The 13,369-nt window shown below is 35.7% G+C and overlaps 2 non-coding genes across 2 annotated transcripts; one reads left to right on the forward strand and one right to left on the reverse strand.

Annotated features, from left to right (window-relative positions):
• Positions 1-525: 525 nt before the first annotated feature.
• Positions 526-629, forward strand: LOC112768755 (small nucleolar RNA R71). The gene has a single exon (XR_003186148.1). It is a non-coding gene; the product is annotated as a small nucleolar RNA R71 (small nucleolar RNA).
• An 11,187-nt stretch (positions 630-11,816) lies between these two features.
• LOC112768863 (small nucleolar RNA R71) lies at positions 11,817-11,924 on the reverse strand. The gene has a single exon (XR_003186244.1). It is a non-coding gene; the product is annotated as a small nucleolar RNA R71 (small nucleolar RNA).
• Between the last annotated feature and the right edge of the window lie 1,445 nt (positions 11,925-13,369).

Consider the following 13,369-nt stretch of genomic DNA (forward strand, 5'->3'; position numbering starts at 1 on the left):
CCTTGGTTGGAGTTGTCCTGCCATCCATGGTTATTGTTGCCACTTTGGTTGTAGTTGCCACCTTGTTGATTGTATCCTTGATTCGGGCGGTCATAGAAGTTGTCAGTGGCTGCCACGGTGTTGTCTTCCTGGAGTTGCGGACATTCATCAGTATAATGACTATAATCAGCACAGATCCCGCATACTCTTTGTGGAACTAACTGTTGGCTTTGTTGTGGTGAAGACTGAGCTTGTTGTGCCTGTTGTTGATTTAACTGCATCTATTTCAGTAGGTTGGTCATTTCACATATGTTCTGGGTGAGAGCAGTAGTTTCTTTGCTAGAGGAAATCTCTGCAACAGCTTTGGGATGGTTGCACCTCTGTCTGTGATTCCTAGTGGACTCAGCTAAGTCGCTAATCAGCTGCCATGCTTCATCTGCGGTTGTGTACTTTTTCAGAGAACCATTACTGGCACCTTCCAGTGTAGTCTTATCATGGGAGTTCATGCCTTGAGTGAAGTAGCTGATCAATACTAGTTTACCAATTATGTGATGGGGACATGCGTCTAGGAAATTGTTGAAGCGCTCCCAATATTCATAGAGAGTCTCTAATTCACCTTGAACAATGCAGGAGATCTCTTTTCTCAGTCTATCTGTGACTTTAGCTGGGAAGTATTTTTCCAAAAATTTTCTCTTGAGTGTATCCCAGTTGGTAACAGTTGTTTCAGGTTGGGAGTAGTACCACTCCCTCACTTTTCCCTCAAGAGAAAATGGGAAAGCGGTTAACAGAATAGAAGTTTCATCTGCACCATGACGCCTAACAGTAGAACAGGCTGTCTGGAAATCCCTAAGGTGCTTGATAGGCTCTTGAGCAGGTAAGCCATGAAACTTGGGCATCAAGTTGATCAGTGCGGTTTTTAGTTCAAAATCTGCAGCTGCAGTCGGGTGATGCACTTGATACAGCTGCAGTGTAAAATCTGGGGCTCCTGCCTCCTGGAGAGTAATCCTCCTAGGTGCTGCCATGTTATCTGCACGTGAATCAACTGAATCAGTAGTAAAGGAGCTTGTCTCGCTCTCAGATGGCGGTTCAGATTTGCCCTCAGATGAGACTAGTGAATTGATAATAATCACTTCACCACCCTCAGAGGCTAACCAACGTCGAGTTTGTCTAATATGTTAAAGAGTTCTTTCAATTTCAGGATCAAATGGGACTAAACTCGGATCAGGCAATGAATGCGTCATTCAATGAAAAAGACATGTAGCTCATGGTAATAGAAGTAAAAATAAAATATGCAAATAAAAAATAAAATATATACACTAATTAATAATTTAGCACACTATTGCAACTCCCCGACAACGGCGCCAAAAATTGATGCATGACAAAAGTTAACCAATTAAGAGATTTTATTTAAGAGAACAGCGTTGCACGTATAGCTCTTAACCGGCTAAGATCTGCCTCACCAATTTAAAAAGGGTTGTCACAAATTTTAGAAATAAAATACTGGGAGTATGAGTCCCAGGTCGTCTCCCAACGAGTTGCAGGAAAGAGTGCTATTTTATTAATTAGAAAATTTCCAGAAAGTTGAGTTTGATAATGAGTAATTAAAATACTTGAAAATTAAAACAATAAAATTAAACTGAGAATGATTATTGGTACTCTAAATAAAAGGCCTTGACTGGGGGAATAATTAAGTGGAACTTCTATCCTTGTTGGGATCTTCTCAAGTGTGGTGTAAAAAGGTTGTTGTTCTCACTCGATTACCCCTTACTAAATAAGGAAAAGTTTGGTGATTGAACTAATTCTTACCCTCAAGTCCTAGTTCTCTCCCTTGGGGAGGTCTAGTGTCAGTAGGAATGGAATTAGCTAACAACGTCCAATTCAACCAAATACTTGAGCATTCCAACTCAAGTATCTCCTCTTAATCAACCCCCATGTCAAGTGAAAATTCTACTCCATTGACATGAAATTAATAATCATAAAAATATGAGCATAATTGAATAAAATAAAATAGAGGATTAAAATTAATTAAAATAAAAATAACTCTATATATTAATAAATTCAAAATGCAACATAATTATCTGAACAGAGTCAATGAGTAACTAATTAAAAATAAGAGAATAAGGAAACAAACTAAAGCAATGTCTTCAACGGAGGTAATGACTCTCAGCATCCAAAAATCCAAGCAAAAGCATAAACTATCAATGTAACACTAATCTAAAAACTCAAATCTAAAACTGAAGTAATCCTAATGTGATGAATCTGAATGTCTGTGGATGCGTGTTGAGTTTCTGCATGTTCCCTAGGTTTAGTCTGTGTTTCTGGGCCGAAAACTGGGTCAAAAAGCGGCCCGAAATCGCCCCCATCGTATTCTGTTATTTTTGCAGATCGCGCAGGTCACGTGTACGCGTCGTCCATGCGTTCACGTCAGTCAGCGGTTTTTCTTGTCACGCGTTCGCGTAGTTCACGCGTTCGCGTCATTCGTGCAAACTCCAATCTACGCGTTTACGTCAAGCACGCGTCCGCGTCATTGCGAATTCTCCATTTCGCACGTTCGCGTGGGCCATGCGCTCGCGTCATTGCTCGCTGGTCATCTCCTTAGTTTCTTGTGTTCCTTCCATTTTTGCAAGCCTCCTCTCCAATTTCCAAGTCATTCGTGCCCTATGAAGCCTGAAACACTTAACACACGGATCACGGCATCGAATGAGATAAAGGAGAATTAAAATACATAATTAAAGGTCTCTAGGAAGCAAGTTTTCAACCATGGAGTGATTTTGGGAAGGAATTGTAAATATATGCTAATCATATGAATAAGTAGGTAAAGATTTGATAAAACCACACAATTAAACACAATATAAATTATAAAATAATGGTTTATCAGTTCGCCACGAGTGAAAAGTGAAAAATGAGGGGACCATTGTCATTTTTATAGGCCACTCAAAGTTTGCCAGTGGGCGAACTTCATAAAAATATTGAATTTCACTGTTGTAGTGGACAAACTTGTTTCAAACTCCCAAAAAAAACATATTCTAAAAATTAAAGATGGAATAATTTGTTTCTGAAAATAAATAATTTTTTATTTATTACAAAAAATTTGCCCGGTACCTGGGATATCATGTATTATTATCAAGGTTCAGAAAATCGGACCGGTCATTAAACCGTTCTAATTACTGGTTCACTGGTTCATTGGTCTAACCGGTATAACCAGTGGTTCAACCGGAAAAACCGTTTTATAATAAAATAATAAATAAATTATAAATAAACATTCTAAAATATAATTATAGTATAATATAAATATTAAAATAGTTTTCAAATTTAAAAAACTACACTAAATGTCATCAATCAAATTCATATAATCTTATTAATATACAAACTCAAGTTAAATAGTATAAAGAAATATCAAATATTAAATGTCAACATAAAAATTTATCAATCATCAAAACCTCAAGATGTTCTAAACCCTATGATTGTGATTTCAACTATTGTGCTAAAAAAAACTTCAAGTAACAAGGATATATTGATGGTGGTGGTGTCTTTTGAGGCATCAATGTCTCCTCATCCAGCCCCTCCAATTTCTTCAGCTAAAGCCATAACAAAAGAAATGGTACCAGAAAATGTAGTTAATGGATAATCAAATGAGAAGCTTTTTGTTATTGCAAGTGAAGATGAACAGGCCAATGCACAAGTTTGAATGTAGCAACTTAACAGAGCCAGAAAGAAAAAAGAAGCAGCAACAAAAGTTAAATACTAGCAACAAATAATCACTCTAAACCCTAAAATCAATAACTATTTCAACAAAAATTCAGAAACATCATACTTAAAAATTAAAAAACGACAACAGCATAACAAATCAATTTTAATCAACAATTTCAACAACACAAAATTAATGATTTAATTGATTTCAGATTCAGAAATCACAAATCAGAGTATCAGACATTCAAAACACTGAAACAGACTCAACAGTGATGACACTAAATTAAACAGAGCATTAGCAAGGAAGAAGAAGAACATTAGCAACATTATTTGAACAAAAAATTCAGAAATTAAAAGTAAGAAGAAGAACCGAACATTCAGAAACTAAACAGAGCCATCAGTAACCAGAGAAAAATTAAAAGAACCATCAGAGTAACAAACTTCAAACATTCATAGCAAACTTCAAACCATCAGAATAACAGATCCAGAACCAAACTTTCAGAGTAACAAAATTTCAAACATTCACAGCGATTAGAAAACAAAGTAACAAAACATTCAAAACCAAACTTCAAAGACCATCAGCAACAGCAACAGATCCAGAACCAACCTTCAAACATTCAGAACAAAACTTCAAACCATCGGCAAATACAAGACAGATTTGAACAAAACTTCAAAAATTGAAGAAGACTTGAACCAAGACCGAAGCAGACTTGAACAAAAATTGAAGCAGAGTTGAACAAAAATTGAAGCAGACATGATCCAAGACCGAATCAGACTTGAAGAAAAATCAGAAATGGAACAAAAATTGAAGAAAAAGACCAAAGTCAGGATGAAGAAGAGAAGCTACTAACCTGGGTCCGTGCCGAGAAGGCAGCGAAGATGAAGAGCCGAAGAGGAGCTGGGTTAGGCGGCGACGATCAGGCAGTTACCCAACAGATCAGGCGGCAGCTCTGGCAACCCATAAGTGTTTGAAACTCCAACTTTCTCTCAACCGATCAGGTGGCAGTTCTGGCAGTTACCTCCAGTGATGCCGGCTACCCGAAGCTCTGTTGGTGGATTTCTGACACGGCTGTAACAGAAATCAATGAATAATATTCCCAGAAATTAAAGGAAATCAAAATCAGAGGGGAGAACGCCCTTACCGGCAGTGGACTCCAGTGACGCAACCCCTAACAACGGCGACGACGGTGACTCCACGAACGGCGAATGGGCACAGCAACGCGAATAGCGCCTCCTCCTTCTTCCTCAGTCTTCTTCCCTCCACGCGTTTGTCTCTCCTGCGCATCCTCAGCGTCGTCCGTGATGGAAGATGCGACGGCGGTGGAAGCTGGCAACGACTCGCTCACAATGAAGGCGACGACGGCAGCGGCTTCCTCGGCGACAGCAAAATGCGAACTGATGGCGGCGATGGAGACACAGCAGCGCTCCTTCCTCGCACAGCTCTTCCTCTCGCTCAACGTCTCCCCCTTCCTGACGGCGACACGAGGGCGCAGCGGCAGTGATGGAGGGCTAGGCGGAGGGCAATGCGGCTAGGGTTTCTTTCATTCAGAGTTCTCCAGGATGAATGAATGATTGGGGAAGAGGGGTGGTTGGGTCACGGGGATCACTGGATCGGTGGATCCGTTTGTTTTTTTTTTTTTTAAAACGGCGCCGTTTCATCCGAACCGGCCGGTTACCGGTCCGATCCAACCGACTGGTTCTCGGCCGGTTCGCCGGTTTTTCACCGATTTTTGTTCGAACGGTTATAAAGAGAGAACCGGACCGCTTGCACTGCCGGTTTCCAGTTCGACCGGCCGGTCCGATCCGGTTTTCAGAACCTTGATTATTATAACAATTTAATTAAAAAAATTACATATTTATATTATTATACTCGTATAGTTAATTAAAAATATTTGATTTTTAAAAAAATAACTATTTAAATTTATTAATTAAAAATTTAACAATTTAAAATTTTAAAATTATCTAGAATATGTGCAAGGCCTTTTTATACATCAATATATAATGTTTTGAACAGTATTGTATTAGTTTGATTTTTATTTTTTTATTTTATCTAATTTTATTTAAATAATTTTAAATTTTAAAATTTCACAATATTTAATTTAAAATTTAGATTATTATAATTTAAATTAATTTAATCCAATAAAAATAAAAAATGTTATACAAACCGTTATTTAAATTATAATCATCTAAATTTTAAATTAAATATTTTATAATTTTAAAATTTAATATTATTTGAATAAAATTAGATGAAATAGAAAAATAAAAATCAAACCAATATAACACTGTCCAAAACTTTATATCGACGAATGAAGATATTTTGCACATATCTTAGATAATTTTATAATTTAAAATTGTTAATTTTTTAATTAAAAAATTTAAATCATTGTTTCTTTTTCAAATCGGATATTTTTAATTAACTATTAAAATACAATAATATGAGTATGTAATATTACAGTTAAATCGTTATAATAATCCATGATATCCCGGGTACTGATACTATATACATATCTCGGGTACTAACTCCGAAAATTTTTTAAAAGTGTATCTCAGGTACTCAGTACCCGTTTCTTACTTTTTCTTTTAACCTGGGTACAACCAGGATGTTATTTAAACTTCTGCGTCATAGCTTGGGTACTCGGGTACTGTGTAATTAGAATGTGCCTATAATGTGATTTTTAGCACTGTACCCAGGATATAATTGTGAATTTGGATCATTTAAATTTTAAATTTCACTTTAGAGAATAAAGTATGATCTATCACCATCTATTTCATAGGTAGGACCAAGAGAAATTATAAGAGAAAAAATATTCAATGGTGGAAGATCTCATTTTATCCTCTAAAGTGAAAATCTAAAATTTAGAGGATCCAAATTCAACATGATGTACATATCGATAAATACTCTATCATTTACATATTTTTGTAAATATTATATTTATTTAATTTAAATATAAAAAATCCCATTTTAAAGAGCTTACTTTTATCATAAATATTTTATAATTAACTCAATGTTATCTCATTATTAAAGGTAAACTATTAAAATGATACTCATTTACATTCCTAACAAAAATAACTTCAAAATATTCGAACAACAAATAAACTCTTAAAATATTTAAAAATGTGATAAAAATAACTAGATATTAAATATATTCTAAAAAAAATTAATTTTTGCAATCATTATTAAAAAAATAAGACCTTTTAATAAAATTTGATAATTTTATACCAAATGAATTTTAAAAAATTTATTATGAATGACCATATTTTTTTGAAAAATAAAAAATTTTATAGATCAAATTTTACTTTACTTTTTTGTATACTTTTTAAATAATTACTCAAATGTTACAAAAATTCATATCAGAGGCACAAATCGTTTGTTAAATACAAAGTTTGTTTTCCACTTATAAAAAATATAACATTTATTGATTTTTTTTATCAAATCTTTAAGGATTATTTTAGTTAGTGATATGAATTTTTAGATAGCATTTTAATATTTTTTTTTTTGTAAAAATATTTTGGTAGTTTACCTCGTTATTTTTCCTTTCTTTTTGGAATAATCGGGTCAAGGACCCAAAACACAAGCAAACAAACTAAGAACTTCTTATACTAAGCACACTAAAACTATCCATAAAAAGCGCATGACAAGTATGGGGAGGGGCGTAAAAAACATGTAAAGCAAGTGAGCTATAGTATTGGCTTCCCTTAAGATGTGAAGGATCTTGATATTTGAGATACGACAACAGAGGATGCTGATTTCTGACACTAAGGAGTAGCAAGGATGATGAGTAGGCTAGCTATCTTTGACAAACTTGACTACCATTTCGGAGTCTGATTCATTATTGAACAACTTTCAAGATGACATGAGAAACTAGGGATAAATCTTTTTAAATGGTCTCCGAAAACTCCTCCACGAGCTGCATTATTCGATTGAGAGAAGAAAGAACTGCTAACATTCATTTTAATTGTTCGTTCTAGGATAGTGATCTATCTAACCAGGTCTTTATAAGTCAATCTATTATTTAGGGGTGGCAACGGGGTGGGTAGGGTGGGTTTTTGCTCTACCCGACCCCGTTCCGCCGTACAACAACTCGCATAGAATTCGCCCCGCTTCTACCACGGGTAGTAACACGTTGAACCCTAACCTGTCCCTGCGGGTACCTGCCCCGCCCCTATAATTATTAAAATCTAATAAATAAAATTAAATTTCAAAATTTATATAACTATCATCACATACATAATATAAATTAAAGTAAAAATTTAAATATGATACAACATTATTAATCATTTACTAATTATTTTACATATATTATACATATTATATATTAAAATTATATATATTATATATATACCAAGGCGGGTAGGGGCGAATATTACCTAAACCCGACCCGACCCGCCCCTCCCCTCCCAAGAACCCGCCTTGCTAAAAATCCGCCCCAGTGTGGGGCAGGGTGGGTGATGAGCGGATAATTTATACGCTTTTAGGCATTGTTTTTACATAGTTTTCAGTATGATTTAGTTAGTTTTTAGTATATTTTTATTAGTTTTTAATTAAAATTCACATTCTGGACTTTACTATGAGTTTGTGTATTTTTCTGTGATTTCAGGTAATTTCTGGCTGAAATTGAGGGACTTGAGCAAAAATCAGATTCAGAGGTTGAAGAAGGACTGCAGATACTGTTGGATTCTGACCTCCCTGTACTCAAAGTGGATTTTCTGGAGCTACAGAACTCCAAATGGCGTGCTCTCAATTGCGTTGGAAAGTAGACATCCAGGGCTTTCCAGTAATATACAATAGTCTATACTTTGATTAAGGATAGACGACATAAACTGGCGTTGAACGCCAGTTCCATGATGCATTGTGGAGTCAAACGCCAGAAACAGGTTACAAACTGGCGTTCAACTCCAAGAAAGACCTCTACACGTGTAAAGCTCAATGCTCAGCCCAAGCACACACCAAGTGGGCCCCGGAAGTGGATTTCTGCATCATTTACTCATTTCTGTAAACCCTAGTAACTAGTTTAGTATAAATAGGACTTTTTACTATCTTTGTAGGGATCTTTGATCAGTTTTATGCTATCTTAGACTTTCATGGGGGCTGGCCATTCGGCCATGCCTGGACCATTATCACTTATGTATTTTCAAACGGTAGAGTTTCTACACACCATAGATTAAGGTGTGGGGCTCTGCTGTTCCTCATGAATTAATACAAAGTACTACTGTTTTTCTATTCAATTCAAGCTTATTCCGCTTCTAAGATATTCATTCTCACTTATGAACGCGTGCCTGACAAACACTTCTGTTCTACATGCAAATAAGCTAGAATGAACATCTCTTAGATATCTAATACAGAGGACCGAGTCCGAGATATTAGAATTTTCGTGGTATAAGTTAGAACCCATGGATGGCCATTCTTGAGATCCGGAAAGTCTAAACCTTGTCTGTGGTATTCCGAGTAGGATCTGGGAAGGGATGGCTGTGACGAGCTTCAAACTCGCGAGTGCTAGGCGTAGTGACAAACGCAAAAGGATAGTAAATCCTATTCCAGTATGATCGAGAACCGACAGATGATTAGCCATGCAGTGACAGCGCATTGGACCATTTTCACAGAGAGGATGGGATATAGCCATTGACAACGGTGATGCCCTACATAAAGCTTGCCATGGAAAGGAATAGGAATGGTTGGATGAAGACAGCAGGAAAGCAGAGGTTCAGAGGAACGAAAGCATCTCTATACGCTTATCTGAAACTCTCACCAATGAATTACATAAGTATCTCTATCATATTTTAATTATCTTTTAGTACACTATAATCTCTTAATACATTTGAATCTGCCTGACTGAGATTTACAAGGTGACCATAGCTTGCTTCAAGCCGACAATCTCCGTGGGATCGACCCTTACTCACGTAAGGTTTATTACTTGGACGACCCAGTGCACTTGCTGGTCATTTGTGCAAAGTTGTGACAAAAAATTAAGATTATGAACGTGCGTATAAAGTTTTCAGCGCCGTTACCAAGGAATGGAACCGTCACGATTTCTGCGCACCAAGTTTTTGGCGCCGTTGCCGGGGATTGTTCGAGTTTGGACAACTGACAGTTCATCTTGTTGCTCAGATTAGGTAATTTTATTTTAATTTTAAGCTTTTTATTTCCTATTTTAAAAAAAATACAAAAAAATTCTTCTTTTTCGTTTTTCCCAATTAATTTTCAAAAAATCAAAAAAATTAATAAAATCATAAAATCAAAAATATTTGTGTGTTTCTTGTTTGAGTCTAGAGTCAAGTTTTAAGTTTGGTGTCAATTGCATCTTTTTAATTTTCTAAAAAAAATTATTTTCGAAAATTTCATGCATTGCATTCTTCATGATCTTCAAGTTGTTCTTGGCCAGTCTTCTTGTTTGATCTTCACATTTTCTTGTTTTGTGTCTTTTCTTGTTTTTCATATGCATTTTCAATTTGTTAATGTCTAAAGAATAAAAATTTTTAAGTTCGGTGTCTTGCATGTTTTCTTCTCTTGAAAATTTTTCAAAAATAAGTTCTTGGTGTTCATCTTGACATTCAAAGTGTTCTTGGTGTTCATCTTGACATTCATAGTGTTCTTGCATGCATCACATGTTTTGATCCAAAATTTTCATGCATTGAGTCTTTTTGATGTTTTTCTCTTTCTTTATTAAAATTCAAAAATCAAAAAAATATCTTTCCCTTTTTCACTCATAAATTTTCGAAAATTTGAGTTGACTTTTTCAAAACTTTTTAAAATTTAGTTGTTTCTTATGAGTCAAATCAAATTTTCAATTTAAAAAACTTATTTTTTTCAAATCTTTTTCCAAAATCAAATCTTTTTCATTTTTCTTTTATGATTTTCGAAAATTTCAAAATTGATTTTCAAAAATCTTTTTCTTATTTTTATTTCATATTTTCGAAATTAATACTAACAATTAATGTGATTGATTCAAAAATGTTAAGTTTGTTACTTGCCTAGTAAGAAAGGTTCAATCTTTAAAATTTTAAATCATATCTTTTACTTTCTTGTTAGTCAAGTAATCAACTTTGATTTCAAAATTAAATCTTTTTAAATTTCTTTTTCAAATCTTTTTCAAAATAAGTTTCAATCACATCTTTTCAAAATCAATTTCAAAATCTTTTCTAATTTCCTTTTTAACTTCTTACCTTTTTAAAATTGATTTTCAAATTTTTTTTAATCAATCCTATCTTTTTGTTTCAATCATATCTTTTTCAAAACTACCTAACTAATTCTCTCTCTCTAATTTTCGAAAATCACCTTCCTCTTTTTCAAAATTCCTTTTTAATTAATTAATTATTTTAATTTTTAATTTTAATTTTATTTCTTTTCTAATTTTCTAATTTTATTTTAATTTCAAATAAAAAACAAAAATATTTTTATTTTAATTTGTTTAATTTTCGAAAATTCTTTTCTCTCACCTCCTTCTAATTATTTATTTATTTACTAACACTCCTCTTCATCTAAGAATTCGAACCTACTCCTCACCATTGTGTTTGGATTCTCCATCTTCTATTCCTATCTTCTTCTACTCATATAAAGGAATCTCTATACTGTGACATAGAGGATTCCATATTTTCTTTTGTGTTCTCTTCTTTTTCATATGAGCAGGAACAAGGATAAGAACATTCTTGTTGAAGCTGATCCTGAACCTGAAAGGACTCTGAAGAGGAAGCTAAGGGAAGCCAAAGCACAACTCTCTGGAGAAAATCTGACAGAAATTTTCGAAAAAGAAGGGAACATGGCCGACAATAATAACAATGCAAGGAAGATGCTTGGTGACTTTACTGCACCAAATTCCAATTTACATGGAAGAAGCATCTCAATTTCTGCCATTGGAGCAAACAATTTTGAGCTTAAACCTCAATTAGTTTCTCTGATGCAACAGAACTGCAAGTTTCATGGACTTCCATCCGAAGATCCTTTTCAGTTCTTAACTGAATTCTTGCAGATCTGTGTTACTATTAAGACCAATGGGGTTGATCTTGAGGTCTACAGGCTTATGCTCTTCCCGTTTGCTGTAAGAGACAGAGCTAGAGTATGGTTGGACTCTTAACCTAAAGATAGCCTGAACTCTTGGGATAGGCTGGTCACGGCTTTCTTAGCCAAGTTCTTTCCTCCTCAAAAGCTTAGTAAGCTTAGAGTGGATGTCCAAACCTTCAGACAGAAGGAAGGTGAATCCCTCTATGAAGCTTGGGAGAGATACAAGGAACTGACCAAAAAGTGTTCTTCTGACATGCTTTCAGAATGGACCATCCTGGATATATTCTATGATGGTCTGTCTGAGCTATCAAAGATGTCATTGGACCATTCTGCAGGTGGATCCATTCACCTAAAGAAAACGCCTGCAGAAGCTCAAGAACTCATTGACATGGTTGCAAATAACCAGTTCATGTACACTTCTGAAAGGAATCCTGTGAATAATGGGACGCCTATGAGGAAGGGAGTTCTTGAAATTGATACTCTGAATGCCATATTGGCTCAGAATAAAATATTGACTCAGCAAGTCAATATGATCTCTCAGAGTCTGAATGGATTGAAGGAATCATCCAACAGTACTAAAGAGGCATCTTCTGAAGAAGAAGCTTATGATCCTGAGAACCCTGCAATAATTACATGGGTGAACCCTATGGAAACACCTATAATTCCTCATGGAGAAATTATCCAAATTTCTCATGGAAGGTTCAACAAAAGCCTTAACAAGGCTTTAACAATGGTGGAAGAAACAGGTTTAGCAATAGCAAGCCTTTTCCATCATCCACTTAGCAAAAGACAGAGAGTCCTGAGCAGGATCCATCTAGCTTAGCAAATATAGTCTCTGATCTATCTAAGGCCACTTTAAGTTTCATGAATGAAACAAGGTCCTCCATTAGAAATCTGGAGGCACAAGTGGGCCAGCTGAGTAAAAGGGTCACTGAAACCCCTCCTAGTACTCTCCCAAGCAATACAGAAGAGAATCCAAAAAGAGAGTGCAAGGTCATTGAATTAACCATCATGGCCGAACCTACAAGGGAGGGAGAGGCCGTGAATCCCAGTGTGGAAGACCTCCTGGGACGTCCAGTGATCAATAAGGAGTTTCCCTCTGAGGAACCAAAGGAGTTTGAGGCTCATCTAGAGACCATAGAGATTCCATTGAACCTCCTTATGCCCTTCATGAGCTCTGATGAGTATTCTTCTTCTGAAGAGAATGAGGATGTTACTGAAGAGCAAGTTGCCAAGTACCTTGGTGCAATCATGAAGCTGAATGCCAAATTATTTGGTAATGAGACTTGGGAAGATGAACCTCCCTTGCTCATCAATGAACTGAGTGATCTGGATCAACTGACATTGCCTCAGAAGAAACAGGATCCTCGAAAGTTCTTAATACCTTGTACCATAGGCAACATAACCTTTAAGAAGGCTCTATGTGACCTTGGGTCAGGGATAAACCTCATGCCACTCTCTGTAATGGAGAAACTGGGAATCTTTGAGGTGCAAGCTGCAAGAATCTCATTAGAGATGGCAGACAACTCAAGAAAACAGGCTTATGGACAAGTAGAGGACGTGCTAGTAAAGGTTGAAGGCCTTCACATCCCTGCTGATTTCATAATCCTAGACACTGGAAAGGATGAGGATGAATCCATCATCCTTGGAAGACCCTTCCTAGCCACAGCAAGAGCTGTGATTGATGTGGACAGAGGAGAATTG

This window comes from Arachis hypogaea, chromosome 17, assembly GCF_003086295.3.
Source record: "Arachis hypogaea cultivar Tifrunner chromosome 17, arahy.Tifrunner.gnm2.J5K5, whole genome shotgun sequence".
NCBI lineage: Eukaryota > Viridiplantae > Streptophyta > Magnoliopsida > Fabales > Fabaceae > Arachis > Arachis hypogaea.